Source organism: Petaurus breviceps, unplaced genomic scaffold (assembly GCF_028583685.1).
Source record: "Petaurus breviceps papuanus isolate PSGF00001 unplaced genomic scaffold, PetGlider_PUasm1.0 90847, whole genome shotgun sequence".
Classification (NCBI taxonomy): domain Eukaryota; kingdom Metazoa; phylum Chordata; class Mammalia; order Diprotodontia; family Petauridae; genus Petaurus; species Petaurus breviceps.
This window is the reverse complement of record NW_027187360.1, coordinates 26,686,223-26,709,903: the sequence shown is the minus strand read 5'-3', so window position 1 is coordinate 26,709,903 and position 23,681 is coordinate 26,686,223. Positions and strand designations below refer to the sequence as shown.

At 36.9% G+C, this 23,681-nt stretch overlaps 1 protein-coding gene across 9 annotated transcripts in view; it reads left to right on the top strand.

Annotated features, from left to right (window-relative positions):
• EHMT1 (euchromatic histone lysine methyltransferase 1) overlaps positions 1 to 23,681 on the top strand; it is a 430,700-nt gene that overhangs the window by 187,172 nt on the left and 219,847 nt on the right. Inside the window, exon 3 of one of the 9 annotated variants that reach the window (XM_069072713.1) lies at positions 23,180 to 23,242. The exons of 7 other annotated variants lie outside the window; for them this stretch is intronic. The gene's annotated coding sequence lies outside the window, so the exon portion shown is untranslated. Of the gene's footprint in view, positions 1 to 5,100; positions 5,241 to 23,179; positions 23,243 to 23,681 lie in introns of those variants that run through there. One more of the 9 variants, XM_069072715.1, reaches the window with a different exon arrangement.

Below are 23,681 nucleotides of genomic sequence, written 5' to 3'. Positions count from 1 at the left end.
CATTTCTTCAGGTTCTAGATCTCTAATATTCTGTCTCTCTTTTTTTTTTGGAAGGCAATTGGGGTTAAGTAACTTGCCCAAGGTTACATGGCTAGTTTTTTTGTGTGGGTGTTAAGTGTCTGAGGCCGGAACCGAACTTGAGTCCTCCTGACTCCAGGGCAGGTGCTTTACTCACTGTGCCACCTAGCCGCCCCTAATATTCTCTTTTCAACTCAGTCATTCATTCAACAAACATTTTTCAAGTATCTGTAATTGTGATAGATAAACAATTTCCCTGCTTTCAAAGAATTTATAGCATAGTAAGGAAGATGACATTTAAATCAATAAGTACAATATAGAAGCATAAATAAAGTACTGTAGTAATTTTTAGGAAGAAGAAAGAATTTTTGGTTAGTAGGGAGAGAAATTATTAATAATAATATCTTGAGATTCAGAGGCGCCTGCCTGTCCCTTCCCTCCCCTTCACACACACTTGTACACAAGCACAGTTCTGGTTATCTGCTCAGGCTTGGGTGGGGTATGCATTCTTTGAATCCATAGCCTATAGCTGTGGGTGGTCTGGTAGAGACATATTTTCCCTATCTGAGGGGGAGTTTCTCAGACCTTCATTTTAATAGAGCCCACCTCAAATCATGTTAAACAGTTATATTTGATTGATATCCTAGGGCATAAAAACCTAAAGATATAATAGCCATATGGTCTCTCTGATCAGCTGAGAGCATAAGGAGCCATTTTTGTCAATTTCTTACTTGTTGTGATTGATAAAATTGATTACAATTTGCCCAAAATTTTGTCTCTTGAAATTATTTTATTTGACTCAGGAGGTGGTAGAAATTAGGGAAACCATCATGGAGAAAGTGGTATTGAATTTTGACCAAAGGGTGGTAGGCCTTAATTTATGATTCTTTTTTTTTTTTTTTTAAAGCAATAAGGGTTAAGTAACTTGCTCAAGATTACACGGCCAGTTATATCTGGGTGTGGTGCTGAGTATCTGAGCCTGGATTTGATCCAGGTCATCCCGACACTGGAGCCGGTGCTCTTACTCACTGAGCCACCTGGCCGCCCCTAATTTATGATTCTTAAAGGCCTGATTTTGGATTTGAGTAGTCTTGTTATAAACTCTTGTAGCACCAACACAATATTCACAGCACTGACAGCAACTGTGAATATGCTGGCATAGTTATGAATCACAAAACATAACATTCTCCATATAGAACACAGAAGCTAAACATTTATTCAGATACCAGAAAGCCAAATCCAAACACCAGAAAACTGAATTCAGCATAGCACCAAAGAAGTTAATACGTCATAACACAGCAGGGAGCCACGTCATACCTAGCTGTCTTCTTGCCTGTATCCTCTCCTCCCTCCATTTCTAACTGCTCTGACTTCCAGTTTCCTGCTCCACCCCTTCAACAAACTCCTACCACCATAGGCTCTATTTGATTACATTATTATTACTTTTTAAAATAGTAATAAATTATTATTATTATATTAGGGTGCAGGGAAGATCTTCAAATTCTCTTAGGCCTATTAAGGGGCAAGGAAGATCTTCAAATTCCCATTACCATTGCAATTTCTTGTCTGTTATTAGAACTAGGTCCTATTTTAGTTTCTGAACAGAGTCATCCTGTATAGATAAAGAGGAAAAACTTTCATTTCTCATGTTGGCATTACCAGAGTTGCTGTTCTTGGTCATCTTTACCTTTTCCCTGATGACTCCATCTACTCCCTTGGCTTCAACTATCATGTCTACTCAGGTGACTCCCACAAATCTATAGCTAGCTCCAAGTTCTAGGCTTGCTTTTCTTTTCTTTTTTTGTTATTGGAGTTAAGTGACTTGCCCAAGGTCACACAGCTAGTTTTTGTGTTAAGTGTCTGAGGCCAGATTTGAACTCAGGTCCTCTAGACTCAAGGGCTGGTGCTCTACTCACTGCCACCTAGCCTCTCTAGGCTTACTTTTCTAACTGGCCACTGCGTATTTCCATTAAGATGTGCCATTGGCACTGCCACATGACATTTAAAGTAGAATTTATCCTCTTCCCCTCTGCAAACAAAAGGGAAAACAAACTATTCCCGGAAAATGCTCCTCTTACTCTTGACTTGCCCCTTTTCAGACATTGATAACCACATTTATTCAGACTTTTAGCCATCTTAGACTCCTAGGGAATCATCCCTTCTCTCAAATTCCATCTGCTCAGTCACTAAATGTAGTTCTGTAGTTCTTACTACTTCTTCAAATCTCTTTTCTCTCTTCTATCAATTTTTCCTCCCATTCCTGCTGCACTAGACTGTCGTACAACTTATTGACTTGTCTCCAGTCTCTTCTCCCAGACCACACCCTATCCCATTGCCAGATTAACTCTGTAGAAGCTCAGCTCCTATTGTAGAAGGTCTTGGCATTCAAAAACTTCCAAAATTTGTCCAAAACTTCCTTTTTAATCTCATCTCTTGGTATTTTCTTTCACAAACCTGTGCTTCTGCCAAAGGAGAGTGCTTATGAAATTAAATGCCCCTCACTTTCCTTGTTTTTGTGTGTATGCTTCCATTTGACTAGAGACTAGCTCTTTTTTCACAATTACGCCATTTAGTTTCTCTCCATTTTTTAAGGTATGTTCAGATTCTATCAATTCTATCAGATTGATGACCATGAAATCATCTCTGATCTGACACTATGGATTTCTTTATTGTCCTTTCATTTTATACCCTGTATTAAAATTATATGTCTGTATGTCGAATTAAACTCTAGCTTTTCTATGGGAAGCGTCTTCACAATGTATCTTCCTTCATAGTTAATATTTAACTCTTAATAAACATTTTTTAGTTTTCTTCCTTGATCCATAGTTAATATTTTTGACTGTTTCTTCAGGAGCTCTTAAATCTTAGATGTTTAAATATAAGAATATAATGGAATAGGGTATAAGGAATCTATGTGAGGGAATTCCAGTAGTCAGAGAAACTTGAAATCTCTTCCGCTTCTCTATTGCATAGAGTGGAACTTGAATTCTCATTGGGTTAAATTATGGCAGTTTAAATTGTGCCTTTTGGATGTGAGAAGGGTTATGTGAGCAGTTTCTCAAGAAGAGTTGACTTAATGATTTGTTGGTAAACCTGTATTATACTTCAGTATAATAATAAAAATAGTAATAAAAAGGTCTGTCATGATATTAGTATCATTTATTTCATCAGGCAGAAAGAGACCCCCTCTATGCTGTAGTAGAATTCATGTTTTATTTATTATATTATTATTAAGTATTATACAGCTGTCAATTGTCTGGGAATGAGTCAACACAGATTTAACTAGGACAGGTTCTTGGATAATAAGCACAGTCCATCACTGAACTAGTACTCCAAGCCTTTCTAGCTTGGACCTATCAGAGTATATGCTCAGCTGGTGCATGGCCTTTGAAAGCTTAGGGTCCCTTTGTCCCTTTTACACTACAAAACAGCATTGGAGAAGGACTTTAGTGGCAAAAGCCTGTTTTATGAGTCATATGCCATATCAAGGGGGCAACCTCAGAGCTATTTGTATTGTTAATACTTTCAGTTAATTCATCTTTATTCTTTTGTGGAGGTCAGTGACATATTTTCCTATTTGTAGATTAAAGAAACAGAAGAAGCCTCAGTCAGAGATCAAAGAAAAATTGTGAATTATCTTTTACCCTCTTTCATTGGTCCCCTTCCCTGTCAGGTGTCAAATACACTCCAGTCATCTTTTTCTACTTGATAAGTATTTTCAGAAATGGGTATTTGTGATATTTTGTGTTACCTTTCTCAGTAGTATTTCTCTTGTTTGGGGGGTGGGGGAGATGACCATAGGGTCTTTTACAAAAATAAATGAATAAAAGACTAATGGTAGGATTTTAGGCAATTGTAGTATATTTATTTTTGGTTAGATTATGAGTATTATACCATTTATTTGGTCACCTAGTCTGAATACTTTAAGGCTGGTTCTTGCCTCTGTTAAATGCTTATCTTCAGAGAAAGAAAATGCATTTAGTAGAATTGTGGAATGCAAGCAATGGAACTCTGAATCTGATATTCAGCCTGATGCTTTGTTTAAGATTGTTAGACCATATATGTATATGTAGCATTTTCATTTACATTTTGAAAGCATCCATGTGCTTCTCAGTGGCTGTTCCGGAATCCTTGGGCTTGAGAATCCATTTTCCTGGTATCAAACTAAATCTTCTAAAAATGCACCTTTAAAAAAAAAATTCTGGGTTACAAAGAGAGGGTCCTAGAAAGGCTTTGTTTTCCATTAGACTTTTTTTTTTTTGCAGTTTTTCCTCATAGGATAGTATATTTCCCAGAAAGTTGAGAATTGAAATAATAAAAGAAAATGTATTTTAATGATCTTCTCAGGCTTTTGACATTGATATTTTCAAGACCCCCAAGCCGCAACCCGCAGTCCTCCCCTCCTCACACTAGAACCCATACCCTTAGGGCAAACTAATGAATTTCGAGCTTGTTTTTTGAAATGGTCTTTTTAAGGAATAACAAATGCATGTTGGCATAGAAACTACTGATTGAAGCATGTAAATGAAAATGGAGCTTTTATTATGTGGACCAGAGAAGCTGGCTAAAATCTTTTATGAGGCAAGGAAAATTATCCAGATGTTTCCTGAATTGAAATGGTGTTAACATTTTGTTAAAACTCAGGAAGATATTGAAGAATTATTCTTAAGCTTCCACTGGGTGTTTGTTCTCCTTCATTTAAAAAAAAAAGAATTCTAGGCTCCTAAATAACATTTCAGATTCACTTAGATTTGAGCAATGTCATAAAGACTTACGAACATGTTTTTAGTTTCACTGGTTAAAAATTGTTTCAGAAATTTTTAAGCCATAGTACAAGTTTAGATTTTGTTTGAAATGGAACCCATAGAATTCAAGAGCTTGATAATGACAGTTTCATGTTTTAGATCAGAAGTAGTTTGGGTGATCTTTAAAACATTCAGTTCTCCTCTCTTGTGCACTGTGCATTGTCTTTCTTTTTCCTCTCGTTCCCAACACGAGTGTAGAGTCACCAGTAGCCGGCTGCCATTCACTTCCTCCTCAGCTTCCTAGCACAACTGCCGAGCCATGAGCTGTTTGAAGCTGTGGAGCATTGTGAGGGCGCTCCTTCTGAGCATGCTCCTCTGCCCCCAGAGTGGGTTGGAACTCATGGACACACTAGTAGGCCTCTGGAATCCTGGACGAAAATCTCCTAGGGCATTCTCCTACACCCTAGCCTGTGACAGGTATGGTTCTTACCAGTTGTCACTAGGGGAATTGGCTGTTAATTCTTGAGCACTATAGGATTTCCTGCAGGCTGTTAAGGGGAAGGGGGGGTGGCATGCTTTCCTGAATTCAATGGTTTTACAGCATAGTTTCTCACAGGTACTGTATCTGTACTGTGATAGGCCAGGCTGGCATTCCTATGGAGGTGAACATTTGCACTTTATATTTGGGCTGTAAAGTACCATTTCTAAGGCTTGATCTCTCTTTTTGATGCTGTTGGAACTCCCCCACCCTTGTCATTTTAGAATGGAAAGATAATGGTATATATTTTATGTTAGGGTTTTAATCTTTTGAGTTAAGTTCTGTCAACTGTCTTCTCCACACCTGCAAATGCAGAAAATACAGTGAAAAAAATGCTGCTTCATTTAATCAAATGTTTAGGTTAAAAAAAAAGAAAGTATAACAAGCTGTTTTCTAATTATAAAGAATATGCATTTAGAGATTCAATATGAGAACAAATTAGCTGTTACATTTTATTTGGGGAAAATTTTTTTTGAAGGTAACACTTTTTGGAGATTTGCTTTTTGTACCTCTCTTCCCACTCCAAAGAAGTTGATCACTTGAGCTCTTATAAATGCTTAATTTTTAGTGGATCTATTTTACTTTTTCTTCCTTTTCTTCTAAAAGTTGCTTTGCAAGGCTATGGACCTTTAGAGTAGGAAAAATGACTGACTGTGTCAGACAGATGCTGTGATTTTGCAGTACTCTTATTGTGTTGTTGGTTCCAGGAAAGAGTTCACTGAAAGATACCTACTAAGGTGACCCTCATATTATTGCAAAATTTAGTGGGTCTACCTTTCATATTTATTTAGATTTGAAAGGGTATTTGTAAGTTTGGGAAGATCCAGGTTACTCTAGGCGGAGAAAGAGGGGGAGAGAGAGAGAGATAGAGAGAGAGTTTTTAGAATAGCTTCACTAAGAAAAAAGACTTCAATTTTAGATTGACCCATGGTTTAACACATAAAACATATATGAGAAAAATATCTTGATGCAGTGACTTTGGAAGACAAGAGGTTCTGAACAGATTTTTAGAAGAAATATTAAAGTGAAAGTTCTTTTACATGATGTGTAAGCTTTTGAATATCCTTTTGAAAATAATTTGTAGGGATAGGATAGGGAAGGGAGGATCATTAACAGGGGCTGTTCTTGGACAGAGTGCATACACCATGGTAGAGTTAGAGATTGAAGCAAAACCCGAGAAGTCTGGCTTGCAAGTGCATTGTCAAAGTGCTGTGTTAGGTGCCTTTTGTTTTATAGGGACTCATTGTAAAAGAGCTTCTGGAAGAGGTTATTTTATATTGACTAATTGATTAAAGAACATTTCCCTGGATATTCTGTTACTCTAAGGCCTTGGTGCAGGGCCTGAAGAGTTTTGTTTGGCCTTCTTTTCTCTTCATTAACCCTCTCATCTTTTTTTTCCCCTCCCATGTCGTTTATGGTTTCACCTTCTCATCTGTTTTTGGTTTCACCTTCTCATCTGTAAGGATTTTTATATTCCTAAAGCACTATTTAAAACAAATAGTGAATTCAGTGAATCATTTATCTTTTTAATATGCTTGAAAATCTAGTTTTGTAGGTAAAATCAGACTGAAGGTTTCCTTAGTGTACTCCTGTGGTAAGAGTAAGAATAGATTTAGCAAATGTCTGAGAGTGAACAGGAAATGAAAATTTTGGGAAGTGTTCCAGTTTGCCAGAGGAAGTTTGATATGCCCTAAAGAAAATGTTCCACTGTGCAGAGGGCAAGATTTCTGAAGTGTGTATTGACCCAAAAACCTAAATCATTCAGCCTAGATGGTATCCCTAATGTAAGGTAATATGAAATAGGATTTTGTGACCTTTAGTATAATTTTTCACTTTTGTTCTGCTTTACATGATCATGCTAAAAAGAAGTTATGCAACAAAGATGTACATCTACTTGAATTGTAAACAGAATTTGTTTTTGTTACTATCATTGCAAAGAAGTAGATTTATTGTATTGTATTTAATTTAACATTTTAATAACAGTGAATTTGAATTCATGAATTGTTTGCCAACATGGCCTGAGAGTTAAAAATATAGTCTTGTAAAAGAGAGAGGTTAAGTTTTCTTAAATAGACTTAACCCCTTTCTCTTATTGGAGAGATTCTTTTTCCTATCACCTTGAAATTTAATTAGAGAAGGAACAAAAGAAAATGACTATTTTTAGAAAGGTGATCAGGTGAAAGCCTTGCATTCTGTGGGATTGTTCTATACCCCGAACTAAGGAAAGCAGTAGGAAATTGAGTTGCATCCATCACTGCAGTCAGCTTGCTTTATAAATATGTTGTGTCAGCATTTCTCTAGACTTGAACATGTGAGTTATTCCTTCTCCAAAGAAATATAAAATTTATATGTGCTGTTATTTAAAAACCATTTTTCTTTTGGTAGCACATAAGGTTTTACTTTTGGTTCTCTAGGAAATCCTTGTTTGTGACATCCTGGCATTCTTCTTTGAAATAGTGATTAGTTATACAGCATGCACTTAAAATAAAGGCAAATAAAAGGCAATGAATGGAAAACACCAAATGTTTTCTTATGTTAGATTTCTTGGTACTTTAAAAATTAATCTTTTAGAAATTTTCTCATGAGCTAAAAATCTCATGGAGCTATGTATACGTATTGGCATCTAAATAGAATTTTTTGCCGTTTTTCTGAACAATTTTTGCCTTTAGGTATCATTTCTGTCAGGATGCTTTATGTCTGAATAGTAGCAAAAAATGTAGATTTTCTTATTATAAATGTCTGTTAGAAAAGCATTGTATGTCAAAAATATTTGCATGTGTATTGAAGAAATGTTGCTTAATAATTCTTTAGTAAATTCATGATCTGTATAAACATTTGGGAGGGCCATTTGTTGAATTCTATAGTAGTGGTTTAGGAATTTCATAACTAAGGTATAACTAACTGGTATCTCTTGAAAGCAGTACAAAATGGAGCCTTTCTTTCCATGAAGCTTTTCTGTCATTTTGTATGCATCAGAAACCGCTGAAACCTGCAGCACATATATACCAGAGGTCTTCCTTTGCTTGTTGATGTCCTCTCTTCTGAAAGCTGAAGAGATAGTGGTGACTTTACATGAAGTAAAGTTTGCAGAGTAATCTGCATTATTTAATTTAATTGTCTGAGAAAAATTTACTGTGTATACTGCAGGAAAAAAAAATTCATGATTGTCCTGTAGGTCATTAAGGATGCTTGGTACAGAGGAAGGATTATTTTCTGTAGTTCTGAGTCTGTAATTGAATTTAAAGACTGAGGTAATCACTAGCTACTGTTGGAGATTATGAACTTCCAAAAATTACAGTCAGTCTAGTGCAAATGTATGTTTAATATTCAGCCATCAGCACCAGTTTGGAATATCCAGTGAGCACAGAGATAGTCATATTTAGATCTAAACTATTTAACATGTTTTGACAGATATTAGTGGTCTCTTTTCATTTTCCTTCTGTAGTATAGGAATAGCTATTTGAAAATTGAAAAACTGTGGTTTAGCAAAGGCAAATCATGCTTTCAGTATCTTAAATGATTGTACTATCTCTTTGTTCCTAATTTCAGCCTGAAGCCCAGGAGGCCCTGGAAGGGAAGGTTTCAAGTTCTCAGCTTTTAAATAAAAATCCTTGAATACCTCTTTCAGCCGCAGTGAAGGTGTATGAATTAGGTGACAAGGGGGAAGGGAAAAGGAGATCAGAAAAGGAGTATTTTCTTGGGAGGGTACTAGTCCATTTTAGGGGGATTTTTCCCAAAATGTATTATACTCTTACAGGAGTCCAATCCTTCTTTTTTTTTTTTTTTTTTTTTTTGAAGCAATTGGGGTTAAGTAATTTCCTCAAGGTTACATGGCCAGTTGTTTCTGGGTGTGGTACTAAGTATTAGAGTCCGGATTCCATCCCAGGTCATCCTGACTCTGGGGCTGGTGTTCTTTCTCACTGCACCATGTGGTCGCCCCTAAGCAATTAGGGTTAAGTAACTTGCTCAAGGTTACATGGCCAGGTGTTTCTGGGTGGGTGCTAAGTGTCTGAGCCCAGATTTGATCCCAGATCATCCCGACTCTGGGGCCGGTGCTCTTACTCGCTGTGCTACCTGGCTGCCCTTGTCCATTCCTTCTTAACCTTGCATCACCATGAACATATATTATTCTTTATTATCATACAGTGATGTTCTTAGCATCTATCAGGTATATGTAGGGGTCCTACATTAAATGGCCCTAGACTAAATTATGCTTTTTTGAGTTCATGCTGTGCTTTTTTTTATAGCTGAAGTCTGTCTGTCTTTTCATGTGTTTTATACAGCTTAGGAGAGAAGTTAGGACTGGAGATACAGGAGATACATAGAAATAAATGATTAGAGTTATGGGAGTGAATGAGATTGGGAAAACGGAGAAAATAGAGAAGAGGAAGAGATCAAGGACAGAGCATTGGGAAACACCTGCACATAGGAGGGAGGGAGGAAGATGGCCTAGTGTAATAGACTAAGGAGAAGGTGTTTATATAAGTAGTATAAGAACCAGAAAAGAGCACTGTCACATGGAAACCAAAGGAGGAGAGGATATCAAGAAACAGATGATTCACAGTGTTGAATTCTGCAGAAAGATAAAGGAGAATGAGAACGGATAAAAAGATTATTAGATTTGGCAAGTAAGAGATTAGTGGAGTCCATGGAATAGTTTCATTTGAATTCAAGCCAGATTTTAAGGGATTGTGGAGGGAGTGGATGGCTAGACATTGAGTTTAGATTGTTCTTTCTAGAAATATGGCAGTGGGGAATGGGAAATATTGGATGATATAACTTAGGAGGCTATCAGGGTTAAGAAAAGGTTTTATAGGGGTTCTCGGAGCATGTTTGTTACAGGGAAAGAATCAGTAGTGATGGATAGGAAAGATAAGGGATAGTAGATGGTGTTGGATCCTAGAGAAAATTGGAACAGATGGGGTCAAGGGCACAAGACAGTGAAGGAAAGATTTTTTTTTAAATTTTGAGAACTGGGGAAAGGAGGCAGAATTACATGGAAATAGAAGTTTTGAGGTGTAGACAAGTAGGGAAAAATAAAGACTCATGAAGGAAGGATATTTTGGTTATTTTCATCAAAGTAGGAGGCAAAGCAAATGCCTAAGAAATATTTTTGTGTCTGCATAATTCCAGTTGTCTGATCTCCTGCAATATTCTTCGTTGGGTTTAATTATTTCTCTTGTTGTATGGAACTCTTATTGGTCTTTCTGAGAGTATACTCAGGATGGCATGCATGCCCAGACTAAGGCAAGTAGTTGTAAAGTAACAATAAAAATTTATAGAGATAAATGAATAACACCTCACAGGTTTTTCTGGGAAGACATGACTTGACCTGAGTTTTCTTTTGTAATCTGTGTTGGTACAGTAAGTTTATATATATATATTTTTAGTAATATATATTTTTTTGTAGTACTACCTATCAGGAATTTAAGTCAAAGAAATCTGATGAGAAATCTTTGTATCTCTCAGCAGAGACTTGATATTTCATCTTAAATTAATTTTTTTTATTGGAAAGATATTGCAGATAGTGTACCTGAGATACCTAATTAACCTAACTAGAGATTTCAGTATACCCTTAAGTACAGGCTAACAGATTGTAATACTTAAATACTCACCTGGATCTGATATTATCTGCTTCTGCATACCCTCTAATAATGGTGATAATTCATTCTGTTTGCCCTTTGTCTATATCTTTCTGTGAGTTCATTATAGGGGATCCAACTGATGTACTGCAGACTTTCCTTGTTTTCTTTTGAACACACACACACACACACACACACACATACTTTTTCTTATTTAGCATTTCAGTGGAGTGCTGAAGTTGTTTACTTGTCATCTGTTACCACGTGACCACCCTATCCTTTTTTTCCCTATTATATATTTTGATAGCATCTTTTACTCCTTTTGTTCTAAGTTTCCTCATTTGTTGTGTTGCAGCTTATGCCCAACGTACACCTTTCATTACCCACTTTGGGATATTAATTTTTACTTCTTGCTGACTATTGTATTTTGTGCCTTGCAGCTATATAACATCTGTAGGATATTTGTATTGAAAAGATGAGTCTTTGTTTCTGGGAAAAGCATTAAGGTTATTAAAGGGGCTTTGCAATTTTATGAAGGCATTTTTGCTATTTAATTTTGAGCCTAATTCATACATTTTGTATGCTGTGCCCTATATATGCATACTGATAAGATGAGATGATTTCTATAGGTTGTCTCTCAGTAGAATGCCATAATCTAGGCACTAATATATAATAACGATAGCTAGCATTTAGATAGCTTTTTAGTTTTGCATAGGGTTTTACAAATATCTCGTTTTATCCCCACAGCCACCCTATGAAGTAGATGCTATTATTATCATCACCATTTTGCAGATGAGGTGTAGGGACACTGTTTATTCATTGATCTTTCTGTTAGGACAAACTCAGGTCATTATATGTTTCTTCTAGGAGGTTTACAGTGTGCTGGAATTAGATTCAGCCAGCATGATGTCATCCCCAAACCAGGAGTATCTAGAGGATCTCCCATCCTTGGAGCATATATTTTCTTTTCTTTTCTTTTGATTTTGCTTTTTGGAGGGCAATTGGGGTTAAGGGACTTGCCTAAGGTCACACGGCTAGTAAGTGTTAAATGTCTGAGGCTGGATTTGAACTCAAGTCCTTCTGACTCCAGGGCCAGTGCTCTATTCACTGTGCCACCTAGCTGCCTTGGAGCATATATTTTCAACATGGATTTGTATGAGATCTTCTCCATGATAGGGGTGAATGCCTTTGACAAGCTTATGTCTCCTTGTTTTATTCTTGAACTAATCTTTATGTCCAGAGTATGCCTGTTGAACAAGGTTACCTCTGTTGTCATCGAATTTCAAATTTTGAGTGTTTTTGATATATGAATGAGATAGAGCATTTATTAAGTGATTACCATTTGCCTGGCGTTGTACTAAGTACTGGGAATTCAAATACAGCAAACAAGAAAGTCCCTACCCTCAAGGAGCTTACATTATAGTAGTAGGAAAAAAAAAACATGAATGGCAGCTGGAAAGCAGGGACAGGATAGGGATGTTGAGGGGACTTAAGGGTAAATGTTTACACATTCAGGGAGGATGTGAAGGAAGAAGTGAAGTCCTGAGGAAGAAGTAAATATTTCTGCTTTGAGAGTTGAGCTGGGAGTGAGCTGAATATGGATGGCCAGGGCCCTTCATGAAATGTTGGTCCTCGCTACAGACATTATTCAGGTGAGAAGGATGTAGAGGAGAGAAGTATTTCAAAGGAGAAGAGATACTTTATATTGGAAGGGAACTTTTAAGGCACTATTTATTCTACTAAATCAAAAATGCTACTTCATAATAATAATTGTAATGGACTAGATCTATACTCCAGAAAGATGAAATAAGCAGGAAAAGGACCTATACATACAAAGACATTTATAGCAGCTCTTTTTGCATTGGCAAAGAATTGGAAAGCAGGAGTGTGCTGATCAATTGGGGAGTGGCTGAACAACTTACAGTATATGAATGTAGTGAAATACTGTTGGGCTGTAAGAAATGATGGAGGCAGTTTCAGAGAAACCTTGTAAGACATGTATGAACTGATGTAAGGTGAAGTAAGTTAAGAGGAACCAGGAACTAGGAGAACAATTTCTATAGCAACAAAAATATTATAAGGACAAACAACTCTGAGAAACTTAAGACCTTTCTTTGGTCAACACAATCAGCAGTGATTCCCAAGGACCAATGATGAAGTGTCTAATAGGTGTTAGACTCAGAATGCAGATTGAATCAGGGTTTTTTTTTTTTTTTTGAGAAATGGCCAATGTGGAAAAATGTTTTTCTTGACTATGCATATTTGAAATAGGAGGGTTTTTTTTTTTGTTTGTTTGTTTTTGTGTTTTTGCTTTTTCTATTAGGGTAGGGGCAGATTAAGAGAGAAAGAGAGAGAGAAAAGATAGATCTTTGCTTGAAAATAAAATTTAATTAAAATTATTAAAAATAAATGTAGTTAGCTCTTCTGTTTACTGTATCTTTCAGTCATTTTTTGCAGTGGTTGAAATATGGTCAAAAGTAGAATATATTTTGCAAAAGACTTACTAATTACTATTCCTTACTCTTATACTATATGTGTACACACACACACACACACACACACACACACACACACATTGGATGTTATTGTTATTGGATGGCTGTTATTGGATGGCTTTAATCTATGTGTAGATGATTTTCTTAAATATTTTATTTTGTATAGTTGGAGAAGTGAATATATAAGTTGGTAATTGGTCATGTTCTCTTGGCCATTTTTTGTATATTAATAATACCTGAAAAATATTATATGCCTTTGGTATATCTTCCTTTTTTTTAAAGTCTCTTGTGAATCACACCTTCAATGTTTTCACAGTTCTATTACCTTTAGTATAGATTTCACCTTTTTATATACTGGGTCCAGTTTGGTTGTTTTTTCCATCTTTGTTCTTGTTAGTCATTTCTACCACTTCTATTAACATATGAAACTGCGATGGAGTCCAAATGAGGTAGGTCTACTGCTTTTTATGGGAATGTATTTTAAAAAATTGTTTTACTTTGCTTTTATATTACTTATATTTTGTTCTCTATCCCTTTCCTCTCCCTCCCTAAAAAACTCTCTCTCATATTGAAGAATTTAAAAAAGAGGAATAAGGATAAAGAAAAGCTCTTTAAAAGTAGCCAACATATCAAAAGACTTTGACTTATGTGCAGTACCCCACACCTGTGGATCCTCACTTTTGTAAAGGAGAGGGTATCTCTTCTTTGACATGAGTTTGATCATTCTACTTTGGCAGCATTCAGTTTTAGTTACTTTGTGTCTTTTGATTTAAATGACTATCATTTAAATGATAGTCATGGTATATTTTTCTGGTTCTGCTTAATTAACTGCATCATTTAATGTCTTCCCAAGATTTTCTATGTTCATAATATTCATTATTTTTATACCAAAGTAAGATTACATTATATTCATTTATAGGAATTTGTTAGCCAATTCTTAGTTGATGGATTTTATTTTTTTTATTCTTTGTTACTACAAAAACGTCCTGCTATAAATATGTTGCTGTATATGGACATCTTTCTTTTCATCATTTATCTTCTTAGTGTATATATCAAGAAGTGAAATTTCTGGGACACAGAATATAAATATTTTAGTCACTTTTTGGGAATAATTCCAAATTACTTTCAGCATGGTTGTACCAGTTCACAGGTCTACCAGTTCAGTTCACTAAACATTTGTTAAGTACCTACTATGTGTCAGACACTGTACGAAAACACTGGAGAGATAAAAAGAGACAAAAGATAGGCCCTTCCTTCAAGGAACTTAGTCCAATGGGAACAACATGCAAACAAATAATACGAAGCAAGGAATATGCATGATAAATAGGAAATAATTAAAATAGGGAAAAGTTGGAATAAAAAAAAAGATCATGGAAGGTTTCTAGTAGAAAGTGAGATTTTAGTTGAGACTTAAAGGAATCTAGGGATGACAGTAATAAGAGTGAAGGAGAGAGAGCATTCCGGGCATGGCGAACAGTCAGAGAAGATTCCTTGAGCAGAGAAGTGTGTTTTTTTCATGAAACAACCAGGAGGCCATTGTCATTGGATCAAAAAGTACATGGTGGGGATTAAGGTGGGGTTGTTGTTTATTCTTCATTCGTGACATCAGGAAGGTGATGCCATTACTTACAAGTGAATTGGATTTAAGTGAGAGAGGGCTGTACAAAGTCACCAGCCTCATGTGGATCCAGCGGCAAGATACAGCTCAGGACAACTGGAAATGGCCCTCAACTCTCAGAGAGCTAAAAATTCCCTAGATGAAATTCAGATCAATATCTAAACTAACAAAAATTTATTAAAAGAAAATATACAGAAATATTCAAATAAAGGAGACTATTCCAAGAGAAAGTTGGACTTGAGAGGTTCCCAAACTTTATTTGGCCTACTGTGCCCTTAAAAAAAATTACTCAGCATCCCCCCTCCTCCCAGAAATCTACTGTCTTTTATCCTTTAACCATTTTTTAATTTTGAAATTTGCATCATTTCAAGCTACTACTGCCCCCCTGCATTGTTCCCTTGCCCCCTAGGGGACATTAGTGCCCATTTTGGAAACATATGGATTAGATAATCACTAAGATTCTCCATGGCTATTGCATACAGATGTGAGTTGTTAATTAGCAAAAAAATTTGAAGACTGGAAAGATAGAAAGTGAATTCGTTAGGAAGGGCTTTTAAGCATTTAAAGCTAAACAGGATTTTATATTTGTTTCTTGAGGCAATAGGAAGCCACTGGAGTTTATTGAATGGGAGATAATCATTAAAATTATCTTTTTAGGAAAATCATTCTAATGACTGAATGAAGGATGAATTAGAGTGGAGAGAGATTTAAAACAGATTTGCAGCAGGCTGTTAGAATAATCCAGGGGTAAGATGATGAGGGCATGCACTAGAAGGGTGACTGTGTCAGAAAAGAGTATTCAGGAGATGTTTCAGGTCATAGCAACAGATTGGATATTGGGGATGAGATAATGAGGAGTCTAGGAGAACTCCTGGGTTTCCAGCCTGAGAAACTAGGAGTATGGTCTTCTCCACAGTAATAGGGTAGGTAGGAGATTAGAGCACAATTTATACATACTGAGTTTCAGATGTCTATTGGACATCCAATTTGAGATATCTGAAATTTGTTAGTGTGATTTATATTTCTGTAACCTTTCTGTCATTATTATTCCCATCCTTTATCTTCTGTGGCAGTTTGTGAGGTTTAAGTTGAAACCTCAGGGTTGTTTTGATTCCTGATATTAGTGATTTTGAACATTCTTTCATCTTAATGATTTGCAATTTTTTTGACCACTTATTTATTGGGGAAGGACTTTTGGTCTATTCTGCTAGTTCCTATATATCTTGTTTATTAAACATCTGTCAGAAATATTTGATCAAAAGATCCCTGGTACCCCCTCTCCCCAGTTTACTACTTCCTTCTAATTCTAGTTGGATTAATTTTTGTTCATGAAAAAGCTTCATGTAATCAAAATTATCTAGTTTATCTTTTGTAATTCCCTCTATTCCTTGTTTGGTTAAGAACTCGCCTTCTAGAATCATTGCTATTTATTGTTTTGCTCACACACAAAATTCTGTCTCCTGCTGGGTGAACCTTGCTCTGACTGCCCTCCATGCTTGGAATGTGCTCCTTTTTAATATTAGCCTCTTGGCTTCCTACTAAGCTCAGTTCAGATACCACCTTTTTTCCAGGCCTATCTTGGTTCCTCCCTTCCCTCCAAGGTAGTAGTGCTTTTCCCTCTAATGTTACTTTTTCTCTACTTTCTATTTATCTCTTATATACCTATTTATTCAATTTTCCTCAGAATATAGGTTTTTTTCCTCTCTTTTTTATTTCTTAGTTTACATCTTTCATTTCCACAAGGTTTTGAGTTACAAATCTATTCCCCAGTTTTCCCCTACCCACCACCCCAAAACAGCAATCCCTTCCCCCAATCTGCTTTCTCCCATATCTTCCCCCCACCCCCCCCCCCCCGACTTTCCAGTAGGGCATGGTGGATCTCTATGCCCCAGTGCCTGTATATCTTATTTTCCAGTTACATGTAAAATAATAATAATATATTTTTAAACATTTGATTTTCAAACTTTGAATTCCAGATTCTTTCCTTTCCTCCCTCATCACCCACCCTTACTGGGAAGAGAAGCAATTCAATATAAGTTGTACATATGTAGCTATGCAAAACATTTCCATAGTGGATATATTGTGAAAGACTGACTATATTTCTCTCCATCCTATCCCATCCCCCATTGTTTTATTCTCTACTTTGATCCTGTCCCTTTTCAAAAGTGTGTGCTTCTGACTCTCCCCCCCCCCACAGCCTGCCCTCCCTTCCATCATCCCCCTCCCCCCATCCCCTTCCCCCCTACTCCTGTATGGTGACATACCCTAGTTAGTGTGTATGTCATTCCCTCCCTAAGCCAAATTCAATGAGAATAAGGTTGACTCATTCCCTTTTGCCTTCCTGTTCTTCCCCTCCATTGTACCAGATTTCCCTTGCCTCTTCTATATGAGATAATTTGCCCCATTCTGTCTCTCCCCATCTCCTCATTGTATTCCTCTCTCACCTCTCAATTTTACCTTTTAAGTATAATCCCTTTCTATTTAATTGGCCCTGTGCTGTATGTCTGTGTATACCTGTACACACTCACATATGTATTCATATGCCAATATACTCTCCTATTTAGACACATATATGTATGTATACATATATATGTGTGTGTGTTTGTGTATGTTCCCTTCCACTATTCTCATAATGAGAAAAGTTTCATAAGTTACAATTAGAATGTAAGTTCTTTTATTTTGGAGGGCAATTGGGGTTAAGTAACTTGCCCAAGGTCACATGGCTAGAATGTAAGTTTAGGGCAGAGAACTGTTTTTAAACTTTTCTTTATAACTTTGGTACTTACCTCCCTGTGGTATGTAGTATGCTTGCTTGCTTGCTTGACTGGGTCTCCTATGGTTATTGATATATATGGCTTAAAATTCATTATAAATTAATATTCCTATTAATTTTATTTCCTAGGCCATTGCCTATTTTTATTATTAATAATTTGCCTAAATCAGTTAGTATTGAATTATTTTAGTATCATTTTATATTTTCTTTATTTCTCATTCTTTCTAGCTTTATACTAATCCTAATCTTTGAGCTAACAAGTTGATGATCTCGCTAGATGGCTAATTCAGGAACTATGATTGTATCAATAATTCCTGTCTCTAATCAGTTTCATTTTTTGTTGGGGTTCATTGTGTGTCAAATTTAAAAAAATTACTTATTACAATTAATAAAAATTGATTTTTCTCTGCCCAACCAGAACAGGAAAAACAAAAAGAAAATAAAACCCTTGTAAGAAGTATACATAGTTAAGCAAAACAAATTCCCACATTGGCCATGCCTCCAAAAAAACCTCATTTAGCATCATTAGTTCAACACTTATTTGTTTAGGAGGTAGGTTGCATATTTCGTTACTGTTTCTCTGGCATGATGGTTGGTCATTCCTTCTTTCAGAGTTCTTACGGCTTTCAAAGTTGTTTTTCAAGTCTAAATGGTTCTGGTTATGCATCCCTCTGCATCCATTCATAGTCTAAAACTTAGTCTTCTTGATTTCTTATGAAACAAATATTCTATTACAATATTCCATAATTTATGCAGTCATTCCCAGATTGAAAGGCACCTTCTTTTTTAGTTTGTAGTTCTTTGCTTTCATAAAAAGAGGTGCTATAAATCTTTTTATACATGAGACCTCTTCCTCTTTCTGAATTTACAGTTTAGTAGCATCATGTGCATAGTTATTTTCCAGAATGGCTATATACTAATTCACAGCTCTACTAACACTGTATTAATATCTGTTTTCCAGCTACCTTTCTAACAGTTTTTTTTTTCTTTTTTGTCATCTTTGTCAATCTGATGTCTGTAAGGTGGAACCTAAAAATTGTTTTATTTTGCATTTCTCTAATTATTAATAATTTGGAGCATTTTTCTCATGGTTACTAATAGCTTGAATTTCTTCCTTAGAAAATTTCCTATATATATATATTTTTTTTTGACTGTTTATTAATTGGGAAATGGCTCTAAATATTATAGATTTGAATCATTTCCTTATATCCCTTTTCATCCAGTCTTCTCCAACATATTGACCCCTCTGTCATTCCTACTCTTTCATTTATTTTTAGTCTTTCTCCGTCTACTTGCTCATTTCCTACTTACTTCATGCAGGCCCATATTTCCCTTATCCTGGAAAAAGGGTTCTTCTATCCCAACCATTGTCCTATATCTCTTCTGCCCTTTGTCCCTAAACTTCTCAAAAAACTCTACAATAGGTACTGCCTCTTCTCTCTACACCATTCTCCCCCTCTTTTTCGAATGATTCCCTTTAATCCTAGGGGTCCCTTAGAATTCTGTCCTAGGTCTTCTTCTCCCTCTCTATCACTTCACTTGGTGATCTCATCAGCTCCCATGAATTTCATGACCATCTCTATGCTTTATTTATTTTTTTAATGCTTTATTAACTTCTGATTTACATCATTCGTTTCTGCCAGATTTTGAGTTACAAATTTTCTCCCCGTTTTTCCCCCACCCATCCCCCCAAAACAGCAGTCCCACAGTATATCCCCTCCTCCAATCTGCTCTCTCCCATATTTTCTCCCATACCTGTTTCGACTTTTCCAGTGGATCTCTATGCTTCAGTGCCTGTACATCCCATTTCTTAACTACATGTAAGATGGTATTAATAATAGTATATATATACACACACACACATATATATATATATATATTTGAATATTTTATTTTAAAACTTTCAATCCCAGATTCATTCCCTTCCCCCCCTGCCACCCACCCCTACTGGGGAGACAAGCAGTTCAGTATAGGTTGTACATGTGCGGCTAATGCAAAACAATAACATAGTAGATATATTGTAAAAGACTGACTCTACTTTGATCCTGTCCCTTTTCAAAAGTGGGTGCTTCCAACTTCCCTCCGCCCCAGCTTGCTCTCCCTTCCATCATCCCCCCTCTCATCCCCTTCCCCCCCATTCGCCTGGAGGGTGAGATCCCCTATTTAGTGTGTATTACCCTCCCTCTTCAAGCCAGATTCAATAGGAATAAGGTTGACCCATTCCCTTCTGCCCTCCTATTCTTCCCCTCCATTGCAACCATTTTCCCCTGCCTCTTCTGTATGAGATAGTTTGCCCCAATCTCTCTCCCCATCTCCTCTCATTATACTCCTCTCACCTCTCAATTTCACCTTTTAAGTATCATCCCTTCCTGTTAAATTGGTCCCGTGCCCTCTATCTATGTATACCTGTAAACGTATATACACATTCACATATGTATTCATATGCCCACATACCCTCATATAAAGACATATATATATATATATATTTCTAATCCCCTCAACTACTGAGAAAAGTTTCATAAGTTACAATTATTGTTTTTCCATGTAGGAATGTTAATAGTTCAACTTTGATAAGTTCCTTATGATTTCTTTTCCCTGTTTACCTTCTCATACTTCTCTTGCTTCTTGTATCTGAATGTCAAATTTTCTATTCAACTCTAGTTTTTTCATCAAGAATGCCTGAAAGTCCTGTATTCCACTGAATGATCATATTTTCCCCTGAAACATGATACTCAGTTTTGCTGGGTAGGTGATTCTTGGTCTTAATCCCAGCTCCCTTGACCTCCGGAATATCATATTCCAAGCCTTTCGATCCCTCAGTGTAGAAGCTGCCAGATCCTGGGTTATCCTGATTGTGTTTCCACAATATTCAAATTGTTTCTTCCTGGCTGCTTGTAATATTCTCTCCTTAATCTGGGAATTCCAGAACCTGGCTATAATATTCCTAGGAGTTTTCTTTTTGGGATCTTTTTCAGGAGGTGATTGGTGGATTCTTTCAACCTCTATTTTACCCTCTGGTTCCAAAACATCAGGGCAGTTTTCTTTGAGAACTTCCTGGAGGATGATTTCTAGGTTCTTACTTTGATCATGGCTTTCAGGTAGTCCAATAATTTTTAAATTATCTCTCCTGGATCTATTTCCCAGGTCAGTGGTTTTTTCCCCTGAGATATTTCACATTGCCTTCTATTCTTTCATTTGTTTGGATCTGTTTGACAGCATCTTGATTTCTCATAAAGTCATTAGCTTCCATTTGCTACAATCTAATTCTGAAGCAATGACTCTCCTCACTGAGCTTTTGAGATTCTTTTTCCATCTGGCAAATTCGACTTTTTAAGGCATTCTTCTCCTCATTGCCTTTTTGAGCCTCCTTTGCCATTTGAGTCAGTCTGTTTTTTAAGGTATTATTTTCTTCAGTCAGGCTGTTGACTCTCATTTCATAATTTTCTTGCATTGTTCTCATTTCTCTTCCCAATTTTTCCTCCACTTCTCTTATCTGCTTCTTAAGGTCCTCTATGGCCTGTAACCAGCTCGTATTTTCCTTTGAAGCTTTTAGTGCAGGAGTACTGACTTCACTGTTTTCCTCCTGTTCCATGCCTTGCTCCTTCTTATCCCCAAAATAGGAGTGTAATGTTGGAATCTTCTGTCTGCTTTGTTTCCTCTGCCTGCTCATTTTGCCACTCAATGATTTGACTTTTGGGCTTTTTGCCACAGTAGGACTCTGCCACCAGACAGGGGAGTTTTCGTCCCAAATGCTGGGGTTTTTTCAGCTGCCGGAGGTATTAGATGGGTGCCCTCTCTGAGGTCTCCACACGCTCTGGCAAGCTGGACACACACCCCAGGACCTCCACCCTAGACTGCAATCCAGATCCAAGCAGGTTAAAGCAAGAGCGATGACCCCTCAGACTGGTGCTTGGTCTTCCTACACTCTGCAGGCCAGGAGCTGAAGCCACCACGTGGTGCTGGCAGGCTGTGCTGGCGTCTCAGTGGTTTCTCACCCTGGGGATAAAAGCCATGCACTCCCACTTTCTGGTCCCAAAGTCCAGACTGCACTGGCCTCTCACCTTGTCCTTCGTATCTATGTATTGATAAATCTGGAAATGGCCACAGCTGCTGCTGATCTGGAGTCCCTCTGGCAGGCTGCTGGTCAGGCCCGCCCTGGGGCTAAAGTCTTGGTGTGGGGCCAGGCTCGGCTCCCAGAGTGCTGCGCTGGCCGATTCCTGCCAGCCTGCCAGGCTGTCCTCAGCGGGAGGTTAGCTTCTCTGTGTCATTTTGTGGGTTCTACAACGCCAAAGTTTGCTTAGGGTCCCCTTTTTACATGGATTGGGGAAGGTGGAAGCCGGAGCCGCGGGAAGGTCTTGCTTCTACTCTGCTGTCTTGGCTCCGCCCCCCCCCCCTCCCCCATGCTTTTTTATAGGATAGTATAAGACCTATACTATAGGTTTATATATATGTATACTTATACTATACTTTATAGTATACAACCTATCCTACTCTTCCTCTGATCTTCAATCTCATCTCCAGCTGCCTTTCAGGCATCTTTATCTTAAACTCAATATGTCCAAAACAGAGCTCATTATCTTTTACACTAAATACCTTCCTTATTACTGTACTGGGCAACTCCAACCTCCCAGTCCCTTAGGCTCACAACCTAGGTGTTATCCTGGATTCCTCTCCATATCTCACTCCCCTTATTCAATCTGTTGCCACAGCCTATCTTTTTCAAAAACTTTGCTGCATCTTTAAAATATACCTCCTTCTTTCCTTTGACATTGCCCTGACTCTCCCATCACCTCACATCTTGATTACTGTAATTGGACTAGTTTTGTTTGTACAGAAACTTAAATTTTATGTAATAACATTTATCAGCTTTATCTTTGATGAATTATACTTTTCTTGAAGAAAATATTAATCATGTAAACACATGACACTTGTATGAACTATAGGTATGCTTTTTTGAGGGGAATGTTGATTATTTTATTGCATTGTCGACTTAGAATTTAGCAATATTTCTTACTTTTTTATGCCTTGTAAAATATTTTTATGTAATGCTGAATTTGTCTATATAGGATATAGGGATAGGGTAAACTCCCTCAAACAGTATAGACCAGCACTTAACCCTGCAACTCTCCTTCCCTCCTCTCCCCCTATTGACTTTAGATCAATCAACAGATAATTCCCATTGTTGAAGTCTGTTTGAAGATACAACATGTGCCTCTTTGTCAGTTCTTTCAACCTTTCCTCTCCCCATTTCTGAAAATTGCCAAAAAGGGGAATTTTATGATCTGAATTTCATATTTCCTATCCTTTGTTAGAGGTGTTTTGTTGTTGTTCAGTTTTATTGGACTTTTTGTGACCCCACTTGAAGTTTTCTTGGCAAGGATACTAGAGTGGTTTGTATTTCCTTTTCCAGCTCATTTTACAGATGAAGAACTGAGGCAAACAGGGTTGTGACTTACCCAGGGTCATATAGCTGGTAAGTGTCTGAGGCCAGATTTGAAATCAGGTCCAGTACTCCATCCATTGTTTCAGTAAAGAGCTTAATGAAATTATTACTTTACATTATGCTGGTGTTGAGAGAAAGGACTAATAACACCTCTGTAATGTCAGATGTAATTGACATATCACATTTGAAAGGTTATCACATGAAGAAGTTCTAGTTTTAGTTTTAAAATGGTTCCAGAGGACAGAAATAGAACCAATGAATGATAGTGTATATTTAGGCTTAATATGATGCTTTTTAAAATTCTGTTTTATGTTGTAGTTACTTTATATTTGTATATGTGTTGTCAAGTAATAAGTATTTATTGAGTACTTATTATGTTCTAGTTACTGTGCTAAGACCTGGGAATACAAATACTAGCAAAAAGGAGAGAGAGAGAGAGAGAGAGAGAGAGAGAGAGAGAGAGAGAGAG